Consider the following 10,558-nt stretch of genomic DNA (forward strand, 5'->3'; position numbering starts at 1 on the left):
ATGGATGTATCACTTCTAACTACAGAGACGTGTGGTGTATGGGCCTCCAGCTGAACTCTTGTCCTGGGCACTGCAAATGCCCCTGTTTGGTTGTACCATTTCTTAGCTCAGACAAGAAATGTAAGCTCTCTGGGACTGTTTCCTTACCAGAAAAATGTGTTTAATGGTAACTGCCTTATCAGGGCTGATGAGAAAATGAAATAAAAATTCATGTAAAGGGCTTGGCAGAGTGCCAGACCCTCAGTAAACAGTAGCTCTCATCGTTAGTTTTTCCTTTTTGTCCTCTGGCTATCATCTCCCATGATTTTCTATATGACATCCGAACTGGTCTCTTTTGTAAGATTTCCACACTGCTCCTCCCTTCTCACCCACATAAGGATAACCCCCTATTCTCTCCACCTAGTCAAATCCTACTCTGTCTTAACAATTAAGGTAATAGCTGCTGGTGACTGCAGTTTACTATGTTTCAGGCATCGTATTAAGAGGTTGACATGCATTATCTCAACTCAGTTCTGACACCAACACAACGAGGTGGGTACTGTTTATCATTCCCCAAATACAAGGACACTGGTATCTGGAGAGTTGAAGCACTGTCATCTGGGGCCATTGGGAATGTGAACCCGGTCTTACTACAGAGATAGGTCTCCCAAATGCCTAGTCCCGATCCTGTTTGCCGCCTCCTCCGTCCTTCCAGTGCGCCGGCGAGACCTCTCTCCTTCAAGCCCCCATACTGAAGGCTGTCATACCCCGTCAGGTCTGTCTGCGGACTTTCGGCCTCAAAGGGCGGGCACTTGTCTCACGCCACGTTGCCCACATCAGGGATCCTCCCTCCTTCTCTCCTCTTTCTTCCTCCCTTCCTCCCTCCCACTAAGTATCTCGTTCCTACTCTGTGCTAGGCTTTGTGTTAGTCCACATGCAAAATGTTACCAATGGAGAGGTCAAGGGAGGATGGAATTATATGTCATTTTTCTCTTTCGTCTTTAACGCCTTTCTGTTTGTCTGATTTTTTTCCAGTGAGCACGCAGGCCAGGTTTCTCGAACCCAGTTCAGATACTGCTTTGCTAGGTTGGTTTGGTCGGAGGAAAGCCCTGTCCCCTTAACTCCCAGCCCCCACGCCTCCTCCACCAGCCCTCAAATCCAGGCCGCCCATCCCCCCTCCGGAAGGGGGGAGTTGGGAACGAACGCCGAAATCTGAGTGGCTCTTTCAAGCCTCCGTTGCCGTGGAAACCGGCAGCACAGGCCTTGGCGGTCCTTTACACCATCCTCCAGCGACGCAGCCAATGGGCTATGAGCTCCATCCCAGGCGTCCCCGCCCCACAGCTGCCCGGCAGCCCACCAATGGGCAGGTCCCTAAGCTTAGAGTCCTGCCTTCCGCTCAGTGACACCGCCAGTGAGCTTCGGTCCTGCTCTCCCTCCAGCTTCAATGAAGCAACAAGACTCGATTTTTCAAAAAAAGGAATTCTCCAAATTAGAAGGAACTAGCAGTAAAGCCTCTGTCAGTTGCAGCCTGAATAATCTTTGGCTGGTATTTTATTTAAGAGAGCAAAACTGTTCCAATTAGACAACAATATATGTCGTTCTCTACTAAAAAAGTTTTAGGCAATGAAAATTTAGGCAATGGGGTTGATATCTGCTCTACGTGGATTTCTTTCAATATAGGTATTTTCATTTAATTTTAAATGATCAAGAAGCTAGTCATCTTTCCTTGTTTGTATTTCAAATGCATACAAATGAAAGACGCTGAGTCATTGACCTAAGCAATTGGTAGCTGACTTTTATTGGACAAAACATATTAAAACTGTAGGATAAATGAATATTTTTCTTAATCCATTGAAGAAGTTCCATTTTTAAGGCAGACTATGTAATTGCTTTAACACTCTAAAGTCTAAATAAACTAAGTGTGTTTTTAAAACCCTGCCATCTTTTTAAAAATGAACTTTATTTTTTAGAACAGTTTTAGATTTACAGAAAAATTGCAAAGATAATACAGAGTTCCTATATCCCCCACCCATCCTGTTTCCTCTATTATCAACATCTTACATTAATATGGTGCATTCGTTACCATTAATAGTTTATTCTGATTTCCTTAGTGTTTACTTAATGTCCTTTTTCTATCCCGGGATTCCATCCAGGATGCCACATTGCATTTATCTCGTGTCTCCTAGATTCTTCTTGGCTGTGGCAGTTTCTCAGACATCAACAGGACTGATCACTGTTGGTGTTGACCTTGATCACCTGGCTGAGGTAGTACCTGTCAGGTTTCTCCTCTGTAAAGTTGCTCTTCTTTTACCCCTTTTCGTGTTCTCCTCTTTGGAAGGAAGTAACTATGCTTAGCCCACACTTAAGGAGTGGGGAGTACTGTTCTACCCCCTTGAGGGTGGAGTATCTGTGTAAGTTATTTGGAGTTTTTCTGCACTGAAGATGTGTTTCTTTTCCTCTATTTATTTAGTCATTTATTTACATCAATGGACTCATAGATACTTATTTCATACTTTCAGTTATAATCCAGTACTGCTTAATTTTGTTGCTCAAATTGGTCCAGATTTGGCCTTTGGCAGGCAGCTCTTTTAGTCGGCTCCTGTGTCCCTTTGACATATTCCCATCTTTGTGTGCCTTTTGTTGTTCTTGAGCACTTCCTTACCTTCTGGCACTATATGTTGCCCCAGACTCATCTTGTATATCCCCTGCCCCAGTCCTAGAATTAGCTGTTTCTCAAGTCCGGATTCCTCCTATTTCAACTAACAGAACAAAGAAATATATGTGCATATGCTAACCTGTGTACATAAACATATCTAAGAATATTTCTGTATGTAACCATGTGCATCTATATTAAGCTAAAGGTAAGGTCCTATTTATATTTCCAGCTCTAATCCATTACCACATGAATCACTCTAGCCTCCTCCCCTTGCTCATCAGTAAATTCCCACTCCAACGAGAAACCTGGCTCCCACCATTCACCAGTAAAAATGTATAGCAGCATCAGCATTGTTAACCCATACCCCTGTGGGAAACGTTATCAACTTTATGTACACTTTCTTTTGCTTTTAGTTTTACAGACCCCGCTCGTTTCTAAAGTTGCTTAAGTCAAGCTCCTTTCCCCCACCCCCTTTAATGAGGCTGTTTCATACATTTGTAATACAGTTTGTTTTGTCACATTCTGCATTCCATTTTGGGATCCTCCCCAGTCATAAATGATTTTTTAATTTTTCATGCATTAAGATTTGCTCTTTCTAATGTATAGTTCTATGGGTTTTGACAAATGCATAAGGTCTTGTTTCCACCATTATAATATACAGAAGAGTTTCACTGTCCTGAAAAGTCCCCTGTGCTTCACCTATTCAACCCTCTCCTCACCCCAAACCCTGACAACCATTAGATCTTTTTGTTGTCTCTATAGTTTTGCCTTTTTGTACATTTTCTTTTAAAGAGAATACACACAATAGAGTACTTTTGTTGTTGCTCTTGTTACAAGTCATTGACTTTTTTTTTTTTAATTTATTTTTTTGGGCGGTGCCACGCAGCATGTGGGATCTCTCTTCCCCCACCAGGGATCGAACCAGCACTCCCTGCAGTGCAAGCGCGGAGTCTTAGCCAGTGGACTGCCAGGGAAGTCCCACAACTCATTGACTCTTTACCATGCTCCATGTCCTGAAATATGCTCTCCCAATTTGCAGATGAGAAAACCGAGGCAAATCAGTTGAAGTAACTCCCTAAAAACTCATGACATTGAACAAAGTTTGACTTCAAATCCTGGGTGCTTTGATTGTTTAAAGCCCCAGTATTTCCATGCTTGACTTCTGAGTCACCTATGGGAGTCCTCTATATTTAGCCAATAAGGTGGGAATGACTTATTTCCCAGTTTCCCCAGGCAGTCCCAGTTTATTACTGTTGTTCCAGCATAATTATTAATAGTGTCCCCTTTCATGATAAAGAATATGGTCACTTCCAAAGGAAAAGTCTAATGAATTTCAGAGTCAGGTTGTGGGAATTGTACTCTAGGAAATGTGGAGATGTACCGATGGGGTGTGATGTGAGACACCAGATGGAACCCACTGTCCAGGTAAAATCAGTTCCTCCATCTAGTCACCGTCCCCTTCCTTCCCCCAATCTGATTATTCCCCAATTCCATCAGCCCTGCTGGTGCTGCTAAAATGCCCCTGATGCTGTCCTCTTCTCCCCATGAACATGCCTCCAGTTCTGGCCTCTCCTTGCTGCCCTGTGCTTCTCTGAGTCTCAAGCTACATCTTATGGACTGGCAACCCAGAATTCCGTCAGGATCTTTAAGACTTTGGGATTTCACAGAGAAGTTTAAAAAACTCCTCTCACTCCTGAAAAAAACTATTCATTTGAAAATTTGGAGATGGACAAAAATTGCCAACTTTTTATTTTGCCAAGTAAGGATGAGGAAAACCTCCATCTTCTCTATTAGTACTGCCTCTTAGAAATATAATGCAAGCAAAGTAAAAAAAAAAAAAAAAAAAAAATTAAATAAGAGAAACAGGTGAAACTAATTTTAACATATTTTATTTAACCCAATATATCCAAAACGTTACAATCTCAAAACTATTAATGCGATATTTTAATTTTTTTTGCTAAGTATTTGAAAACCAGTGAGAATTTTGCACTGTAGCACATTTCAATTTGCAGTAGCCATACTTAAGTGCTCACGAGCTCCATGTGCAGTTCTATACCATTATTCAGTAAAAGAGCCCTGTAATGTACACACACACACACACACACACACACACACACACACACGATCATAATCTTTGAATTTTTCAAAGAAGACATTTAGATGAATCAAGAAATGAATTACCTTGTTCTTATTGCTCTCCCTCTTTATTATGAATGTCTTTGAGGACCGTGCTGGTTCAAAGACTGATGTTTTAGAGCTAGACACAGTTGGGGTGGGTGGAGTTGCATGATGGTGTCTGTGACAGCCACGCCCACACCCGATTTGGCTCCTTCCTCCCTTCACTGAACAGGTATTGAGAGTCTGTGTTGTGCCAAGATCTGCTAAGTGCTGGGGAGAGTGGAAATTAGGTGGGTCCTTTGATCCCATGGAGCTTCAGCTCTGCTGTGGTGTACCAAGTGGGGCTCTGCAGGCAATGAAAGGGTGTATTGTCTGCGGAGAATTTGAGAACAATAAAACTGATTGAACATCTCTCTGCATTTTATTATTACCATGTGCCCGCCATTCTAAACCATGTCAGTGTAAGACACTCCTCTCTGAAAATCAAGTTGTTGGTCTACCTTGAGTCCTAATGATATATTTGTAAGCTTCGAATCAGCATATTTTAATCACTTGTACACTAATAAACATAATCGCCTACAAGGAAGATAATTCAGAGCACTCCCAGCTATACATTCAGCCCCTAACACACACCAAGCCAGACACAGCTACACGCGTTAGTTTTGAGAATAAGTTCGTAACAGTCCAGAATTGTTCAAGCTCGCTTCCTGAGTACTTGTGTCTCCAGCCCCTTTGGTACAACATATGGCTGTGTTTAAACAATAGATTCAAAATAAACAATGATAGCACAGTGATTAGGAAGCTGAAGAACCAGAACTTGAGTTGTTTCAATTCTGTCATTCTATGTGACCACTTGAAGCTGTTGTATTTAAAATTTAACACAGTGAAACAAAGAGTGAACGGCCAAGCGTGGTAACTGCAAATTTTATTATTTAGTATAATAGTATTATATATAATATTATTATTATTTAGTAAAATTGTGTTTTACCGAATTTGAAATATATATTTTTTTTTATAGATTAATTTAATTTAATTAATTAATTTATTTAGTGGCTGCGTTGGGTCTTCTGTTGCTGTGCCCCGTCTTTCTCTAGTTGCCACGAGCTGGGGGTGGCGGGGGCTACTATTCGTTGCGGTGAGCGGGCTTCTCATTGCGGTGGCTTCTCTTGTTGTGGAGCACGGGCTCTAGGCGCGCAGGCTTCAGTAGTTGTGGCACACCGGCTTCAGTAGTTGTGGCTCGCGGGTTCTAGAGCGCAGGCTCAGTAGTTGTGGCGCATGGGCTTAGTTGCTCCGCGGCATATGGAATCTTCCTGGACCAGGGCTCGAACCCATGTTCCCTGCACTGGCAGGCGGATTCTTAACCACTGCGCCACCAGGGAAGCCCCTGAATCATATATTTAATATTAAAATTGATTCTTATATTTAAAGTGATTTCTTATTTGTTTTTAAACTGTAATGTAATTAATGGAATGGAATGGAATTATTATTGCAACAGACCACTGTGTTGGTGTGTTTTTTTCTTTTATTTTTCAAAGAAATATAGTAATATAATTGAAGAGTATGGATCAAATGCTCTTTTCCTTTTTTGTACTGTAATATTTATTTTTACCGACATGATTATGTATACAAAGTTCAATAAAAGAGTATTGTCACCATCTGCATTTCTTTTCTGGCCATTATCATTAGTATTATTCATTGTATTTCATGACTGCTGCTGAAAATAATGTCATTTAAGGGAGCCATCTGTTCTGAGTGTCAAATGAGCTAGGCAGGTCACTGTGCACTGAAGAAAAGGAACATGGGGTTAGGAGAGCTCTAAGGAGGCAGACAGAGGCAGGAGTGCTGGAAAGGGTGAGGGAATGGACTTCACAACACCCTGTGTGGGGAGGCTTGGCTTGTTCCACAAACTGAAATGAGACTTTTGTGACTAGAGAGTGGATCAAGACCGAGAAATTGGGAGAGGAGGTCAGATAGGTGAGCAGGGGTCAGACCAAGCTTGGCCTAGTGGGTCAGGTGAAAGTCTGGTGTTTATCTTGAGAGTAACGGAGAAACCACTGGTGGGTTTTAACAAGGGAAGACGCACGATCAGATTTTTGACTGAAAGACACCATCACTCTGGCTTCAGGGAGGAGAATGGAATGGAAGGAGATATGGTGGGTACAGGGACCAGAAAGGAGGCTGGGCAGGTACCCAGATAAGAGATGATGGTGGCCTGGACCAGTGGGGCAGCAGTGGTCAGCATCTCTCCAAGAACCTTACCATCTATCTACCACAGTCTGGATTGAACAGCTCAGTGGTCAGCCCAGCCTTGAACTCCTGTGGCCTGCAAGGTTTAGACTCTGGGGCACCCATCTGAAAGGACTCAGGATAGCCTGTGTGCACTGATAAATATCACATCCCAGTGGCAGACTGGAGTTTTGGGTTTTGGGCTCCAAAATTTCACTTCCTTCTCTGGGCTCCCGGAGGAATTTGAGCACACTTATGATAGAGCACTGACTTTAATTTAATAAATAATTATTGAGCACCCACTGTGTGCCAGGCACTCTCCTAGGGACAGAGCAGGAAAAAAACCAGACAAAAATCTCTGCCCTCTTTGAGCTGGCATTCCAGTGGAGGGGAGGTGGGCAAAAAACAAGTGAACAAATAAAATAATTCCGGAATGTGATGAGTGCTATGAAACAAATAGAAAGGGTGATGAGTTAGAAGAATGCAAGCAAAAATTAAGATATCTAACAATACCAAACTTTGGACAGGATATAGACGAAGAGGATCTCTTCTATGTTGCTTGTGGAAAAGTAAATTGGTACAACTTGGAAGTTTCGAATCACCTTATAAAAGTTAGCACTCACATATCCTCAGATGCAGCTACCACACTTCCCCTAAAATACCTGGGAGACCTTCTTGCACTTGAGCACCAGGAACACATTTAGGATTGTTAACAGGAACACTGCTCATAAGAGCAAAAACCTGGCGATGATACAAATGTCCAGGGACAGGACACTAGATAGAAAAATTGTGGTACATTCCTGCAGTGGAAAATGAATGAACCCCACACGGGTGCAATTTCGATGAATCTTGCCACTATAATATTCAGTGAGAAAGTAAATACCAGAGTATTACATACAGCATGATACCCTTTTTTTAAAGCTAGAGGCAAGGGAATATATTTTGTTGGTTTTTTTTTTTTAATGTTTATTTATTCATTTGGCTGCACTGGGTCTTAGCTGCGGGATCTTTGTTGCTGCATGCAGGATCTAGTTCCCTGACCAAGGATCAAACCCAGGCTTCCTGCATTGGGACCACAGAGTATTAATTACTGGACCACCAGGGAAGTCCCAATGAAAATATTCTAAAATTGATTGTGGTGATGGTTGCACAGCTCCCTTAATATGTCATTGAATTGTATACTTTAAATGAATGAATACTCTGGTATTTCAATAAAGCTGCTAAGCTTTTTATAAGTGTAAAGGAAGACTCAGGATAGACATTACATCAGGTGAGGGAAAGCAGGGGATGGGATGGGAGAGAAGTTCATAGGGAAAGGTGGGTTATTATCCATGTTCCAGTTCCTGTGTTGGGTTGCTGATTTCACTGGTTTGTTTTCGTTTTTTTGTTTTTCTTTTTGCAGTATGCGGGCCTCTCACTGTTGCGGCCTCTCCCGTTGCGGAGCACAGGCTCCGGACGCACAGGTTCAGTGGCCATGGCTCACGGGCCCAGCCGCTCCCGCGGCATGTGGGATCTTCCCGGACCGGGTCACGAACCCGTGTCCCCTGCATCGGCAGGCAGACTCTCAACCACTGTGCCACCAGGGAAGCCCTGATTTCACTGGTTTTTACTATATTATATATAAATAAATATATACAAACATGAACTGAACCAATCATGGACAATGATAACAATGTCACAGACCAACAATTCTGTGTACCTGAGATGCAGGGGAATGTGGGTGGGCGGCAGCAGAGAGTGGTCAGGGCAGGCGTCTCTGGAGAGTCCATGTTAACTGAGGCTAGAATGAGATGGACCAGCCATGTGGGGATGGGGGTGAAGAGTTTACCAGGCTGAGGAGACAGCATGTACAAAGGCCCTGAGGTGGTTCCAAGCCTTCTGTGTTTGAGGAATATCCAGGAGGCCAGTACTTCAAACTCTAATATAGTAATGGCAGCAGCTACAGGGCCACAGTAAGACCTTTGAGAGGCCCTAAGCACTGAAAAGACGGCAGTGCCCATCCTATGTAATTTAAAATAAGACAAATATTAAGTAGGAAAAGTGTAAAAGTGTTAGAAAAAATTTTTAAAGCTTTTATTTTTCCCAGGATCACTACTTTGATGCCTTTTTTTCTTATTATGTTGGTGTTTCTAGGTTGGTGGTGCCCTGAGTCTCTGATAACTAATATTTGTTGTGCATTTACTAGATGTCAGGGATGTGTCTACATCCATTATCCCATTTAATCTGTAAAATAACCATATGAGGAAGAAACTGCTTTTTCCTATTTTAAGGACACGCAAAAAGAGGCACCCGGAATATGAATACAGAAATTCTGACTCCACCGAGCAATGAACCGTACAAGCTACCGTTGTTAAGATTCAAACTCGGGGGTCTCCAGATCTCAGCGTCCAATAAGTAAACGGAGAAACCATTTGGTCGGGAGCGGAGCCTTCTCCTTCCGAGTGCCCTGTGCCTTTAAGAGTCGCCCCCTCCCGCCGGCGAAGATCCAATTTCCCTCCCGGGCACCCAGAGCAATCACCCCGCCCCCAGCGTCTGCGGAGCCGCACGCAGGTCCTCCCTCCCCCACCCCACACCCTCCGGCTGGGCTCTCCGCACCCGCCCGCCCAGGGGTGGGTGAGGTCTACAGCCTGAGACACGCACCTTCCAATCCGGATACTGCCCACTATGCCCCAGCAGAATGCTACCATAGAGACCCCCATCCCGACCCCTCCCAGCTCCTGATTCCGTGGAGGGACGCTTCAGCGCCCCCACCCATCGCCCGGGCCCACTGCGCGGTGAAGGTGACCTCCCCCAAGGGGCAGCACACGCCCAGCAATGCCCGAGCGGGCTCACACGTGGTGAGATGGGAGCGCGCAGCCCCTCCCCGCCACGCGCCTCGAGCGTGCGCCTCGGACCCGCCCCTTGGCCTGGCTCCGCCCCCGTGCCCGCGCACGCTTCTCCAGACCCGGGAGGGGCATCGCGCCCTAGTCTGGCACCAGGCTGGTCTAGGTGTGGCGTGGGACCTGGGAATGGGGCACCCACGCATCTTCGAACCTCGCCTGAGACGTGTGAAAAACGGAGAGTTCGTCCTACTCAGGACCCTCGGCTGGTTAGGCGAGGTGCCCCGGCCCCTTCGTGCGCTGAGGGAAGAGAGCTGGGACCGCGAGCCTAGGATTCGAGCCCTAATCTGCAGATATTTGGTGTTTCCTACCTGGAAAGTGGGCGTCATGTGCCCTTCTTTCTCAGGTCCCTCGTGGTGCCTCAAAAGAGAAGAAAAATATAAAAGGGATTCGGTTCATTGGGCCCATAAACATTTGTTGAGCGCCTATATGGCTGGATACTAGGCAGGGGCTACATCAATGATACGATGAGGTTTTTGTCCCCTTAAGGAGCTTTCCTGAGCCTAGGTCTCCTCACCTTCAGTTCTGGGGCGGCTAAAAAAGACGCCCCCGAAAGAGGAGGGAGCGGAGGTCCTACCTGGCGGCAGGTGTCACTGAGTAAGCTAAAATTTCAAAGGCAACGCGGGGCGGGGACAGGCTTTCTGGAGCCAGAAGGGAAGCACGCTCGGCGTCCACCCCCCGCCCCCCACTCTCCCGCTAG

The sequence above is a fragment of the Stenella coeruleoalba genome, assembly GCF_951394435.1.
Source record: "Stenella coeruleoalba genome assembly, chromosome: 15".
In the NCBI taxonomy this organism is placed as follows: domain Eukaryota; kingdom Metazoa; phylum Chordata; class Mammalia; order Artiodactyla; family Delphinidae; genus Stenella; species Stenella coeruleoalba.